This window comes from Rhinopithecus roxellana, chromosome 6, assembly GCF_007565055.1.
Source record: "Rhinopithecus roxellana isolate Shanxi Qingling chromosome 6, ASM756505v1, whole genome shotgun sequence".
NCBI classification, from domain to species: Eukaryota; Metazoa; Chordata; class Mammalia; order Primates; family Cercopithecidae; genus Rhinopithecus; species Rhinopithecus roxellana.
Window position 1 is genome coordinate 4,176,427 of NC_044554.1, and position 13,595 is coordinate 4,190,021.

Sequence of the window (13,595 nt, forward strand, 5' to 3'; positions counted from 1 at the left end):
AAAATTCATAAATTAGATCTCTTCAAAAATAAACACTTTTGCTTTTCAAAAACCAGTTATAAAAATGAAAAAGTCAGGCTCTGAGTCCCATGTTCTGGGCTCAGAACACTGCAGTGGCTTACACCTGTAGTTCCAGCTACTTGAGGGGCTGAGGCAATAGGATTACTCAGCATAGGAGTTTGAGACCAGCCTTGGCAACAACAACAACAAAGAAGACAAGCCCAGGCTGGGCGCAGTGGTTCAAACCTGTAATCCCAACACTTTGGGAGGCCAAGGCGGGCAGATCGAGGTCAGGAGTTTGACACCAGCCTGATCAACATGTTGAAACCCCGTCTCTACTAAAAATACAAAAACAATTAGCCAGGTGTGGTGGCATGCGCTTATAATCCCAGCTACTCCGGAGGTTGAGGCAGGAGAATCGCTTGAACCCAGGAAACGGAAGTTGCAGTGAGCTGAAATGGCGCCACTGTACTCCAGCCTGGGCGAAAGAGCAAGACTCCGTCTCGAAGACAAGCCCAAGGCCAGGCAGGGTGGCTTACGCCTGTCATCCCAGCACTTTGGGAAGCCAAGGCAGGAGGATCAGGACTTGAGGTCAGGAGTTCACGACCAGCCTCGCCAACATGGTGAAACCCTGTCTCTACTGAAAATACAAGCATTAACCAGGTGTTGTGGTGCTTGCCTTTAATCCCAGCTACTTGGGAGGCTGAGGTATGAGAATCACTTGAATCCTAGGGTGGAGGTTGCAGTGAGCTGGGATCGAGCCACTGCACTCCAGCCCGGGCTACAGAGCAAGTCTCTGTCTCAAAAAATACAAAACAAAACAAAGACAAGCCCTAGACTGAGATGGAGCCAGGATGAAATCCTAGGGGTGACCTTCCAGGCCCAATCATAGCTCAGGATGAGATCCTGGGGTGACCTTCCAGGCCCAATCATAGCTCAGGATGAGATCCTAGGGGTGACCTTCCAGGCCAATCATAGCTCAGGATGAGGTCCTAGGGGTGACCTTCCAGGCCAACCATAGCTCCGTGCATAACCTATGCCACTCATGGCCTCTCTCCGGGGACATGTAGTCCCCACTTATAAACTGCCCCTACCAGTAGCCTTCAGGTCCCTGCCCGGGTTCTAAAAGGTCATCAGGGTGAGCAGACACGGGGGAGGTTTACAGAGGAAGTGGGTGTTTGCAATAATTTTCATCAAGGCTTCTCCAAATGGAAGGGCTGCCTCAAAGAGTAATTACAACCCCATTGCTAGAGGCACCACACCCAGAGCAGGCTAATCTCTGTTATGCTATTTGAGAGGAAATTCAAACCATGAGGGCTAAACCAGTAGTACTAGACGTCCTGCCAATTCAAAACTCTGGTGCCCGTGACAATGCTGTGCTCAAAGAGGTCAGGGTGCAGAGGACCTGGCTCCCTTTCCTTCCAGTCATCTCTGCATCTCTTTGTTTTTGTTTTTGTTTTTTTATTTATTATTGTTTTGAGACAGAGGTTCCCTCTTGTTGCCCAGGCTGCAGTGCAATGACGCAATCTTGGCTCACTGCAAACTCCATCTCCCAGGTTCAAGCAATTCTCCTGCCTCAGCCTCCAGAGTAGCTGGGATTACAGGCATGCACCACCATGCCTGGGTGATTTTGTATTTTTAGTAGAGACAGGGTTTCTCCATGTTGGTCAGGCTGGTCTCAAACTCCCAACCTCAGGTGATGCGCCCACCTCAGCCTCAGAAAGTGCTAAAACTACAGGTGTGAGCCCCCACGCCCAGCCATCTCTCTCTTTTTATAATTTAATAAAGATTTTTTTTGCTGGGCACAGTGGCTCACAGCTATAATCCCAGAACTGTTGCCTGTCACCCAGGCTGGAGTGCAGTGGCAGGATCTCGGCTCACTGCAACCTCCACCCCCTGGGTTCAAAGTGATTCTTCTGCCTCAGCCTCCTGAGTAACTGGGATTAAAGGCACCTGCCACCACACCTGGCTAATTTTTGTATTTTTATTAGAGACAGCGTTTCACCATGATGGCCTGGCTGGTCTCCAACTCCTGACTTCAGGTGATTCACCTGCCTCAGCCTCCCAAAGTACTGGGATTACCGCTGTGCCCAGGCGGGACATGGGATTTTAATAAAAGTCCTAAGAGTATGTAAAGTCCCTAAACAGTCCCTTTCATTTTCTTCCATGGGCCATAAATTGAGTCAGTTCTGTAATGAGGCTGGACTGGCAAAGAATCAGATTTCCAGCAGGAAGGGGTCTCAGACGGTACCAGATCCAGAGGCCTCATCTGCCAAAGAGGAAACAGGTTGAGACATCCACAAAGGGATTCATGGGCAGTTCTGGATCCGGAGAGGCAGGTAAGTGAGGTCACTAGGCCCAGAGCTTCCTCACCTCAGAGCTCAGACAGCACGCAAACGACTCCAGGAACCCTCAGCTGAGCCAGAAGGAAGTGACTGTCCTGGGCTCAGAACGCTGGGGTCTCCTCTTCATGCCTGAGCCCTGAGAGTGCTCAGCAGAGTGAAAGAGCAGGCAGATTCTGTTGAGGAAACTAAAGCCGGCCTTTTGTTGCTTTTGCAAGCTTCTCTAGCACTCAGCCTGTCAAGCAGCATCCCCTCCAGAGGGAATGTTTCCTCGTTTTCAGTCAACCAGTAGATTTCCCCCCACACTTCCCCCACTTTTTTGAAGAAGTTTGAAATCTGGGAATTTTCCTTTTTTTTTTTTTAGGAGACAGAGTCTTGCTCTGTCGCCCACCCTGGAGTGCAGTGGCGTGATCTCAGGTCACTGCAAGCTCCACCTCCCGGGTTCACATCATTCTCCCACCTCAGCCTCCCCAGTAGCTGGGACTACAGGCGCCTGCCACCTCGCCCAGCTAAGTTTTTCTATGTTTTAGTAGAGAAGGGTTTTCACCATGTTAGCCAGGATGGTCTTGATCTCCTGACCTCATGATCTGCCCGTCTCGGCCTCCCAAAGTGCTGGGATTACAGACATGAGCCACCGCGCCCGGCTGGAAATTTTCTTTTCCAGTTGATGCTCAGCCCTGCGAAATGACAGGGCAGGGTTTTCCCTGTCCCCACCCAGCAGCCACTGGGCAGGCCCTGACAAGCTCAACTGCAGCCCAAGGGAGCCACCCAGGGCTCCTGGGCACAGCAGGGTCATCAGCGTCCAAGGGCCCAAAGCCAGGCTGCAGAGGCCCCATGTGCCAGCTGACCGTCCCTTTAACACAAAACTCCACACTTTCCCAGTTTCTGATTTCATTTTTCAAACCCACAGAAAATTTGCAAAAATAATCAAGTGAACACCTGCAAACCCTTCAAAAGGTATTCACCAGGTGGTACCTTTTCTCCATAGCTTTCCTTATTTTTACTCATTTATTATTTTTTTTGAGACAAGCTATTGCTCTTTCGCTGCCCAGGCTGGAGTGCAGTGGCCTGATCTCGGCTCACTGCAGCCTCAACCTCCCCAGCTTAAGCGATCCTCCCACCTCAGTCTCCCACGTAGCTGGAACCACAGGTATTCACGACGATGCCCAGCTCATTTTTGTTTTTTCGGTAGAGATGAGGTATCACTATGCTGCCCAGGCAGGCCTTGAACTCCTGCCCAGGAGGGTTCAAGTGATCCGCCCACCTCAGCCTCTCAAAGTGCTGGGATTACAGGTGTGAGCCACCACACCTAGCCTAATTTTGTCTTTTGACACTCCTAAGAAAACATTTATTCAATAATATGGGCTGGTATGTAACCCACAGGTAAGTGTCCCCAGCTGTTTAAAAATTGTCTCGGCGGGGCGCGGTGGCTCAAGCCTGTAATCCCAGCACTTTGGGAGGCCGAGACGGGCGGATCACGAGGTCAGGAGATCGAGACCAACCTGGCTAACATGGTGAAACCCCGTCTCTACTAAAAATACAAAAAAAAAAATAAATAAATAAATAAATAAATAAATAAATAAATAAATAAATAAATAAAAATAAAAAATAAATAAAAATTGTCTCCTGCCGGGCGCGGTGGCTCAAGCCTGTAATCCCAGCACTTTGGGAGGCCGAGACGGGCGGATCACGAGGTCAGGAGATCGAGACCATCCTGGCTAACATGGTGAAACCCCGTCTCTACTAAAAATACAAAAAACTAGCCGGGCGAGGTGGTGGGCGCCTGTAGTCCCAGCTACTGGGGAGGCTGAGGCAGGAGAATGGCGTGAACCCGGGAGGCGAAGCTTGCAGTGAGCTGAGAACCGGCCACTGCACTCCAGCCTGGGCGACAGAGCGAGACTCCGTCTCAAAAAAAAATAAAAATAAAAATAAAAATAAAAATACAAAAAACTAGCCGGGCGAGGTGGCGGGCGCCTGTAGTCCCAGCTACTCTGGAGGCTGAGGCAGGAGAATGGCGTGAACCCGGGAGGCAGAGCTTGCAGTGAGCTGAGATCTGGCCACTGCACTCCAGCCTGGGCGACAGAGCAAGACTCCGTCTCAAAAAAAAAAAAAATTGTCTCCTGTTTTGTTTTTGAGAGGGAGTTTCACTCTTTTCTCCCAGGCTGGAGTACAGTGGCACAATCTCGGCTCACTGCAACCTCTGCCTCGCGGGTTCAAGCAATTCTCCTGCCTCAGTCTCCCAAGTAGCTGGGACTACAGGCACCCGCCACCACGCCTGGCTAATTTTTGTATTTTTAGTAGAGACAGGGTTTTGCCATGTTGGCCAGGCTGGTCTCAAACTCCTGACCTTAGGTGATCCACCCGCCTCAGCCTCCCAAAGTGCCGGCATTACAAGCATGAGCCACCGCACCTCCCAGTGTCCATCAAATGTTTATGGAATGGGTGAATGAACGAACGTCTTCTTGGCTTAATTGGACATGGACTCACTAGAGAGGTGAGTGACTTTTTTAGAAGATCAAAGTCTCTGGGCACTCATTGTGTTACCGCCCAATGGGCTCACCTTGCCTGCTGCCCAGAGCTGATTCATCAAGATAGGGGAATTGCAATGGAGAAAGAGTGACTCACACAGAGCAGACTGGGAGGGAGACAGGAGTTTTATTATTATTCAAATCAGTCTCCCGGAGCATTCAGGGATCAGAGTTTTTAAAGATAATTTTGTGGATAAGGGCTTGGGAAGTGGGGAATGTTGATTGGTCGGGTTGGAGATGGAATCATAGGGGGTTGAAGTGAGGTTTTCTTGCTGTCTTCTGTTCCTGGGTGTGAGGGCTGAACTGGTTGAGTCAGATTAGCTGTCTGGGTGATATCAGCTGATGCAGGGTCTGCAAAACATCTCAAGCACCGATCTTAAGTTTTACAATAGTGATGTTGTCCCCAGGAGCAATTTGGGGAGGTTCCGACTCTCGGAGCCAGAGGCTGCATGACCCCCTAAACTGTAATTTCTAATCTTGTAGTGAATTTGTTAGTCGTGCAAAGGCTGACTGGTCTCCAGGCAAGAAGGGGGTCTTTGGGGGAAAGGGCCATTATCAATTTTGTTTCAGATTCAAACCACGAACTTGTCTACAAAAAAAGTCAAACTCTGTAAAATATTTGAAGGGATTTATTCTGAGCCAAATATGAGTGGCCATGGCCTGTGACACAGCCCCCAGGAGGTCCTAAGAACATGTGCCCGAGGTGGTTGGGGTACAGCTTGGTTTTATAGGTGTTAGGGAGGCATGAAACATCAATCAAATACATTTAAGAAACACATTGGTTTGGTCCAGGAAGGTGGGACAACTCAAAGCAAGTTGTGGGGGCGGGGTGGGCAGTAAGAAGCTATAGGTAAATTTTTTTTTTTTTTTTTTTTTTTTTTGGAGACAGAGTCTCACTCTGTCGCCCAGGTTGGAATGCAGTGTGCAATCTTGGCTCACTGCAACCTCCACCTCCTGGATTCAAGCGATTCTCCTGCCTCAGCCTCCCTAGTAGCTGGGATTATAGCTACTACTGTGTTGCTGTAATATTGCAACCAAATGGAGAAGTCGAACTCCTGACTTCAAGGGATCCGCCCACCTCAGCCGTGGCCTTCCAGCTGATATATTTAAACATTTTCTTGTGGACAATTAGTTGAGTTTGTCTAAAGACCTGGGATCATAGAAAAAAAAATTTCAGGTTAAAAGATTGTGGAGACCAAAGTTACTTTGAAGTCTTATAGTGGCTGCCCTTAGAGACAATAGATGACAAATGTTTCCTTTTCAGACCTCTAAAAGGTGCTAGACTCGCTGGGCATAGTGGCTCATGCCTGTAATCCCAGCACTTTGGGAGGCTGAGGCGGGCAGATCACCTGAGGTCGGGAGTTCAAGACCAGACTGACCAACATGGTGAAACCCTGTCTCTACTAAAAACACAATATTAGTTGGGCAGGGTGGTACATGCCTGTAATCCCAGCTACCTGGGAGGCTGAGACAGGAGAATCGCTTGAATCTGGGAGGTAGAGGTTGCGGTCAGCCGAGATCGCACCATTGCACTCTCCAGCCTGGGCAACAAGGGTGAAACTCCATCTCAAAAAAAAAAACCCAGACTCTCCAGACTGACCATGGTGGCTCAAGCCTATAATCCCAGCACTTTGGCAGGTTGAGGCAGGCAGATCACCTGAGGTCTGGAGTTTGAGACCAGCCTGGCTAACATGGCAAAACCCTGTCTATTAAAAATTTGCTAACATGGCAAAACCCTGTCTATTAAAAATTCCAAAATTGGCCGGGCACAGTGGCTCACGCCTGTAATCCCAGCACTTGAGAGGCTGAGGCAGGCAGATCACAAGGTCAAGAGTTCAAGACCAGCCTGGCCAACATGGTGAAAACCCATCTCTACTAAGAATACAAAAATTAGTGGGCATGGTGGTGCGTGCCTGTAATCCCAGCTACTCAGGAGGCTGAGACAGGAGAATTGCTTGAACCCGGGAGGCAGCGGTTGCAGTGAGCTGAGATTTTGCCACTGCACTCCAGCCTGGGTGACACAGCAAGACTCCATGTCGGGAGGGGGGAAAAAATTAGCCGGGTGTAGGGGTGTGAGCCTGTAATCCAAGCTACTCAGGAGGCTGAGGTAGGACAATCGCTTGAACCTGGGAGGCGGAGGTTGCAGTGAGTGGAGATCATACCATTGCTCTCCAGCCTGGGTGACAAGAGCAAAACTGTCTCAATTTAAAAAACAAACAAACAACCAAAAGGTGCCAGACTCTCCAGGCCAGGCGCAGTGGCTCACACCCATAATCCCTGCACTTTGGGAGGCTGAGGCAGGCAGAACACCTGAGGTCGGGAGTTTGAGACCAGCCTGGCCAACATGATGAAACCTCATGTCTACCAAAAATACAAAAATTAGCTAGGCATGGTCATGGGCACCTGTAACCCCAGCTACTCCATAGGCTGAGGCAGAAGAACTGCTTGAACCTGGGAGGTGGAGGTTGCAGTGAGCCAAGATCCAGCCATTGTCCAGCCTGGGTGACAGAGCAAGACTCCGTCTTAAAATAAATACAATAAAATGTGCTAGACTCTCAGTTAATCTCTTCAGGATTGGGAGGGCCTGGAAGGAAAAGATCTAGCTATGTTAATAGACTCTTCACAGATGCATATTTTCCCCCACAAATGACGCTTTGCAGGGCCATTTCAAAATATGGCAAAGAAACATGTTTTGGGGTAAAATATTTTGATTTTCTTCTTTGTCTCGTAATGTTATGCCAGAGTCAGATTAAAAAGTAAGTCATGATGAAGCCGGGCGTGGTGGCTCAAGCCTGTAATCCCAGCACTTTGGGAGGCCGAGACGGGCGGATCACGAAGTCAGGAGATCAAGACCATCCTGGCTAACACGGTGAAACCCCGTCTCTACTAAAAAAAAAAAAAATACAAAAATCTAGCCGGGCGAGGTGGCGGGCGCCTGTAGTCCCAGCTACTCAGGAGGCTGAGGCAGGAGAATGGCGTAAACCCGGGAGGGGGAGCTTGCAGTGAGCTGAGATCCGGCCACTGCACTCCAGCCTGGGCGACAGAGTGAGACTCCGTCTCAAAAAAAAAAAAAAAAAAAAAAAAAGAAAGTAAGTCATGATGTATAGGGTTAAATAAAACCCATTGGATGAGAATTTATGGTTTGTATGGCATGACTCCCCAGGCCCCTTAGATAGGAATGGGCAAGATTTAAAAAAAAATCAGGCCTGGCATGGTGGCTCATGCCTGTAATCCCAGCACTTTGGGAGGCCGAGGCGAGTGGATAACCTGAGGTCAGGAGTTCCAAACCAGCCTGGCCAAAATGGTGAAACCCCGTCTCTACTAAAAATACAAAAAATTAGCTGGGCGTGGTGGCACGTGCCTGTAATCCCAGCTACTTGAGAGGCTGAGGCAGGAGAATCGCTTGAACCCGGTAGGTGGAGGTTGCAGTGAGCCGAGATCGCACCATTGCACTGCAGTCTGGGCAACAGAGCCAGAGTCCGTCTCAAAAAAAAAAAAAAAAAAAAAAAAAAAAAAAAAAAAGAAAGAAAGAAAAAAGAAAGAAAGAAAAGAAAAGAAAAAAAATCAGAGTTTAGTTCTCAAACTGAATTGCTTCCCAAAGTTAGTTCGGCCTCCACCCAGGAACGAACAAGGACAGCTTAAAGGTTAGAAGCTAGATGGAGTCGGTTAGGTCTGATCTCTTTCACTGTCTTAATTTCCTCTGGTATAGTTTTTGCAAAAGCGGTTTCAATTCAGTCCTGAGAAAGCGACCAGTACGGGTCCCATGAAAGCAGCAGGAGGATGTGGGTCCCCGATGGAGTGGAGGCCTGGAAAGAGGGGACATAGGTGACAAGTCTTCGATACTGGAAGGGCGGCCTACCTGAGAGGAGCTGTTGAGGTCCCAGTCATGCTGCCCACCGTGGAGGGTGCCCTGCAGGCCTCTGGCCCCCAGGAAGGCACGGCAGGAGTCCTGCATCCTTGCCCAGCACAGCAGCCAGAAAAGCAAGAGCCAGCAGCCGCAGGCAGAACCACAGACGCCCTGCAGAGCCTGCTCCCAGGGCTGGGTCAGGTTTTTATTCTCTTGCCTCACACTCACCTCCAGTTCACTTTCTGATTCAGAGAATTGACGACGTGCACCTGCGCCGCTCCACGCAGCTCTGCTGCCTCAACTCTCCACCCCCAGAGATGCTCAGGCTGCAGCGTGTTGGCACACAATGGGCTTCCCATTATTAAAAGAGGTTAAAGGTCACGGCAGTGACGCCCAAGCCAGGGATACACGTGCAGCGGGGGGTTGCTTGTCTGGCCATTAGCTGGATGGACACACTGTGTGTGCTTGCTGGAGGCAGGAGGCAGTGGACGCAGGCACATAGCCTGCCCCTCCAGACCGGCTGGGTGAGATGCCTTCCTCACTTTAGAGCACGTACGACTCAGGGGGCAGTTCACGAGAGTGAGGCTTTTTTAAGTAAATCCAGGCGTAATAGATACATTTTACTGATGACTTAACAGAAATTATATCAGAAAAAAATGGACATTGTTGAAAGAATTCCAATTTAGGAAGCCCATACTTTATTTTTTTGGAGACAGGGCCTGACTCTCACCCAGGCTAGAGTGCAATGGTGCGATCACGGCTCAGCCTCAACCTCCCAGGCTCAGGTGATTCTCCCACCTCAGCTTCCTGAGTAGCTGGGACTACAGGTGTGCGCCACCACACCTGGCTAATTTTCTGTATTTTTTGGTAGCTAGGTTGCCCAGACTGGTCTCAAACTCCTCAAGCAGTCCTCCCACCTCAGCTTCCCAAAGTGCTGGGATGACAGGCATGAGCCACCGTGCCCAGCCAGGCCATACTTTAAATAAGATTTGTTAAATAGGCTGGGCGCAGTGGCTCAAGCCTGTCATCCCAGCACTTTGGGAGGCCAAGACAGGCAGATCACGAGGTCAGGAGATCGAGACCATCCTGGCTAACACGGTGAAACCCCGTCTCTACTAAAAAATACAAAAAACCAGCCAGGCGAGGTGGCAGGCGCCTGTAGTCCCAGCTACTCGGGAGGCTGAGGCAGGAGAATGGCATAAACCCGGGAGGCAGAGCTTGCAGTGAGCTGAGATCCGGCCACTGCACTCCAGCCTGGGCAACAGAGCGAGACTCCGTCTCAAAAAAAAAAAAAAAAAAAAAAAAAAAAAAGATTTGTTAAATAAAGTTTACAGGAGGTGTCATGAACCGTGTAAGGTCCGAGATAACCAGGTCCATGCACATTTTCGTCTTTCCACAGTGTCGGGCCTTTACTGATGCTGTCTCAAACACAAAAACCATGAGCTCCATGGAGTTCCTGAGGAGACAGTTCTCCTTACCACTTCCTGGTCAGTCTGTGGTTAGAGACATGGGCACACAGGCTCAAGCCTCTCCACAGATCAGTCAGTGTTGCAAACCGAACACGATAGTATACTTTTTTCTTTTTTTTTTCCTATTTTATTACTGTTATTTACAAAATAGAGACAGGGTCTCACTGCATTGCCCAGGCTTGTCTCAAACTCCTGGAATCAAGCAATCCTCCTGCCTCAACCTCCCAAAGTGCTGGGATTACAGATGTGATCCACCACACCTGGCCTCTCAGCTTCTTAAAGTGCTGGGATTACAGGTGTGAGCCACCGTGCCCAGCCTCCACATTTAAGTAACATTTAAAATCAAGAGGAAACAGAGGACCAGGCATGGTGGCTCACGCTTGTAATCCCAGCACTTTAAGAAGCTGAGGCAGGTGGACCACTTGAGGTCAGGAGTTCGAGACCAGCCTGGCCAACACTATGACACCCCATCTCTACTAAAAGTACAAAAATTAGCCAGACATGGTAACATGTGCCTGTAATGCCAGCTACTCGGGAGGCTGAGGCAGGAGAATCACTTAAACCTGGGAGGTAGAAGTTGCAGTGAGCTGAGATCGCACCACTGCACTCTAGCCTGGGCCATGAGTGAAAAAAAAACAAAAAACAAAAAAAAACAAAAGGCCGGGCGCGGTGGCTCAAGCCTGTAATCCCAGCACTTTGGGAGGCCGAGACGGGTGGATCACGAGGTCAGGAGATCGAGACCATCCTGGCAAACATGGTGAAACCCCATCTCTACTAAAAATACAAAAACTAGCCGGGCGAGGTGGCGGGCGCCTGTAGTCCCAGCTACTCGGGAGGCTGAGGCAGGAGAATGGCGTGAACCCGGGAGGCGGAGCTTGCAGTGAGCTGAGATCCGGCCACTGCACTCCAGCCTGGGCGGCAGAGCGAGACTCCGTCTCAAAAAAAAAAAAAAAAGAAAAAGTGGCAGCTGGGCAGGGTGGCTCACACCTGTAATCCCAGCACTTTGGGAGGCTGAGGCAGGATATTCACTTGTGCCCAGGGGTTCAAGACCAGCCTGGACAACATAGCAAGACCCTGTCTCTTTTTAATTTTTATTTTAAAAATAAAAACAATAAAGAGGAGCAGGGCACTGTGGCTCACGTCTGTAATCCCAGCACTTTGGGAGGCCAAGGTGGGTGAATCACCTGAGGTCAGGAATTGGAGACCAGACTGGCCAACATGGTGAAACCCCATCTCTACTGAAAATACAAAAATTATCTGGGCGTGGTGGTGAGCACTTATAATCCCAGCTACTTAGAAAACTGAGGTAGGAGAAGGGCCAGGGCGCGGTGGAGGGCCGGGCGCGGTGGCTCAAGCCTGTAATCCCAGCACTTTGGGAGGCCGAGACAGGTGGATCACGAGGCCAGGAGATCGAGACCATCCTGGCTAACACGGTGAAACCCCGTCTCTACTAAAAAATTCAAAAAACTAGCCGGGCGAGGTGGCGGGCGCCTGCAGTCCCAGCTACTCGGGAGGCTGAGGCAGGAGAATGGCGTGAACCCGGGAGGCAGAGCTTACAGTGAGCTGAGATCTGGCCACTGCAGTCCAGCCTGGGCGACAGAGCGAGACTCCGTCTCAAAAAAAAAAAAAAAAAAAGGAAAAAAAAAGGAAAACTGAGGTAGGAGAATTGCTTGAACCTGGGAGACAGAGATTGCACCACTGCACTCCAGCTGGGTGACAGAGCAAGACTCCGTCAGAAAGGAAGGACAGAAGGAAAGAAGGAAGGAAGGAAGGAAGGAAAGAAGGAAGGAAGGAAGGGAGGGAGGGAGGGTGGGTGTTAATGAACCAGTCCACAGGGCGAGAGGACAAAAGGAGTCCTGGTCTCTGCTGGGAAGTGCAGTGGCAGGATCCCAAGTAGCTGGGATTACAGGCTGGAGTGCAGTGGCACAATCTTGGCTCATCACAACCTCTGCCTCCTGGGTTCAAGTGATTCTCAGGAGATTACAGGCATGTGTCACCACCCCCAGCTAATTTTTGTATTTTTAGTAGAGATGGGGTTTCTCCATGTTGGTCAGGCTGGTCTTGAACTCCTGACCTCAGGTGATCCACCCGCCTCAGCCTCCCAAAGTTCTGGGATTACAGGCGTGAGCCACCGTGACCGGCCTTATTTGTTTTTTGTTTTTTTTTTTTTTTTTTTTTTTGAGACGGAGTCTTGCTCTGTCACCCAGGCTGGAGTGCAGTGGCCGGATCTCAGCTCACTGCAAGCTCCACCTCCCGGGTTCACGCCATTCTCCTGCCTCAGCCTCCCAAGTAGGTGGGACTACAGGCGCCCACCATCACGCCTGGCTAATTTTTTGTATTTTTTAAGTAGAGATGGGGTTTCACCGTGTTAGCCAGGATGGTCTCGATCTCCTGACCTCATGATCCGCCCGTCTTGGCCTCCCAAAGTGCTGGGATTACAGGCGTGAGCCCCGCGCCCTGCCCAGCCTTATTTGTTTATTAAGCAAAATGCCCCATCCTTGTTGGCAGAGTTCCCCATGAAATAGCAAGCAGAGTCTTTTTCCAAGATGGAGTTAGTTGTTTTTGTTTTTGTTTTTTGAGACAGGGTCTCGCTCTGTCGCCCAGGCTGGAGTGCAGTGGCACGATCTCGGCTCACTGCAGCCTCCGCCTCCCGGATTCAAGCAATCCTCTCACCTCAGCCTCCCGAGTAGCTGGGATTACAGGTGTGAGCCACCATGCCGGGCTAAGTTTGGTATTTTTAGTAGAGACAAGGTTTCACCATGTTGCCCAGGCTAGTCTCAAACTCCTCAAGTGATCCGCCTGTCTCGGCCTCCTACAGTGCTGGGATTACAGGTGTGAACCACCCCGTCTGCCTTCAAGATGGAGTTAGTTATGTCAAGGCTGCACTATACAGGAGGCCACTGGTTTGGCCTGAGCTCCTGCACTAGTCCTGGCAGACCAGCCCAAAACGCAGTCACTCGTGCTAGAGTTCCATGTCACCAAGCCAAAACTAACTTGTTCATCTCACCTTCCAGGAAACCAGGAGACAGAGAATAGCCCCAAGCAAGCCAGGTCTTGCCAGCATGATGAGGAAGGCCCCTCTGCTGGAACCTTCCAAGGAAAACCTCTTGGAAACAACCAATATGCTTTTTGTTCCGTGTCTGGCTTCCTCAGCCCCTTTCTGTCTACAAAACCCACTTCCTCTGCCCAGCAGGCAGCAGCCCTCATTCTGTTTTACAGAACGGGGTGTTTCCCAGTTCTAGAATTGCAAATAAAGCCAATTAAGACCTTTAAACCAAGTTTGTGGTAATTTTGTCGCTGTCAAATTGAAAACAAGGAAACTTTCATTCTTTTTAATCTGGTACTTTTCCTCACTTCAGAATGAAAATAGTTACAAGTGGAAAAATCATGGCAGTGATGCCGTCCATTC

The 13,595-nt window shown here is 49.9% G+C and overlaps 1 long non-coding RNA gene across 1 annotated transcript; it reads left to right on the forward strand.

Moving 5' to 3' along the window:
- Window positions 1-2,280: 2,280 nt before the first annotated feature.
- On the forward strand, window positions 2,281-13,290 carry LOC115898255. The gene is made up of 3 exons (XR_004057943.1): window positions 2,281-2,339; window positions 4,695-4,836; window positions 13,201-13,290. It is a non-coding gene; the product is annotated as an uncharacterized LOC115898255 (long non-coding RNA).
- The last annotated feature ends 305 nt before the right edge of the window (window positions 13,291-13,595 follow it).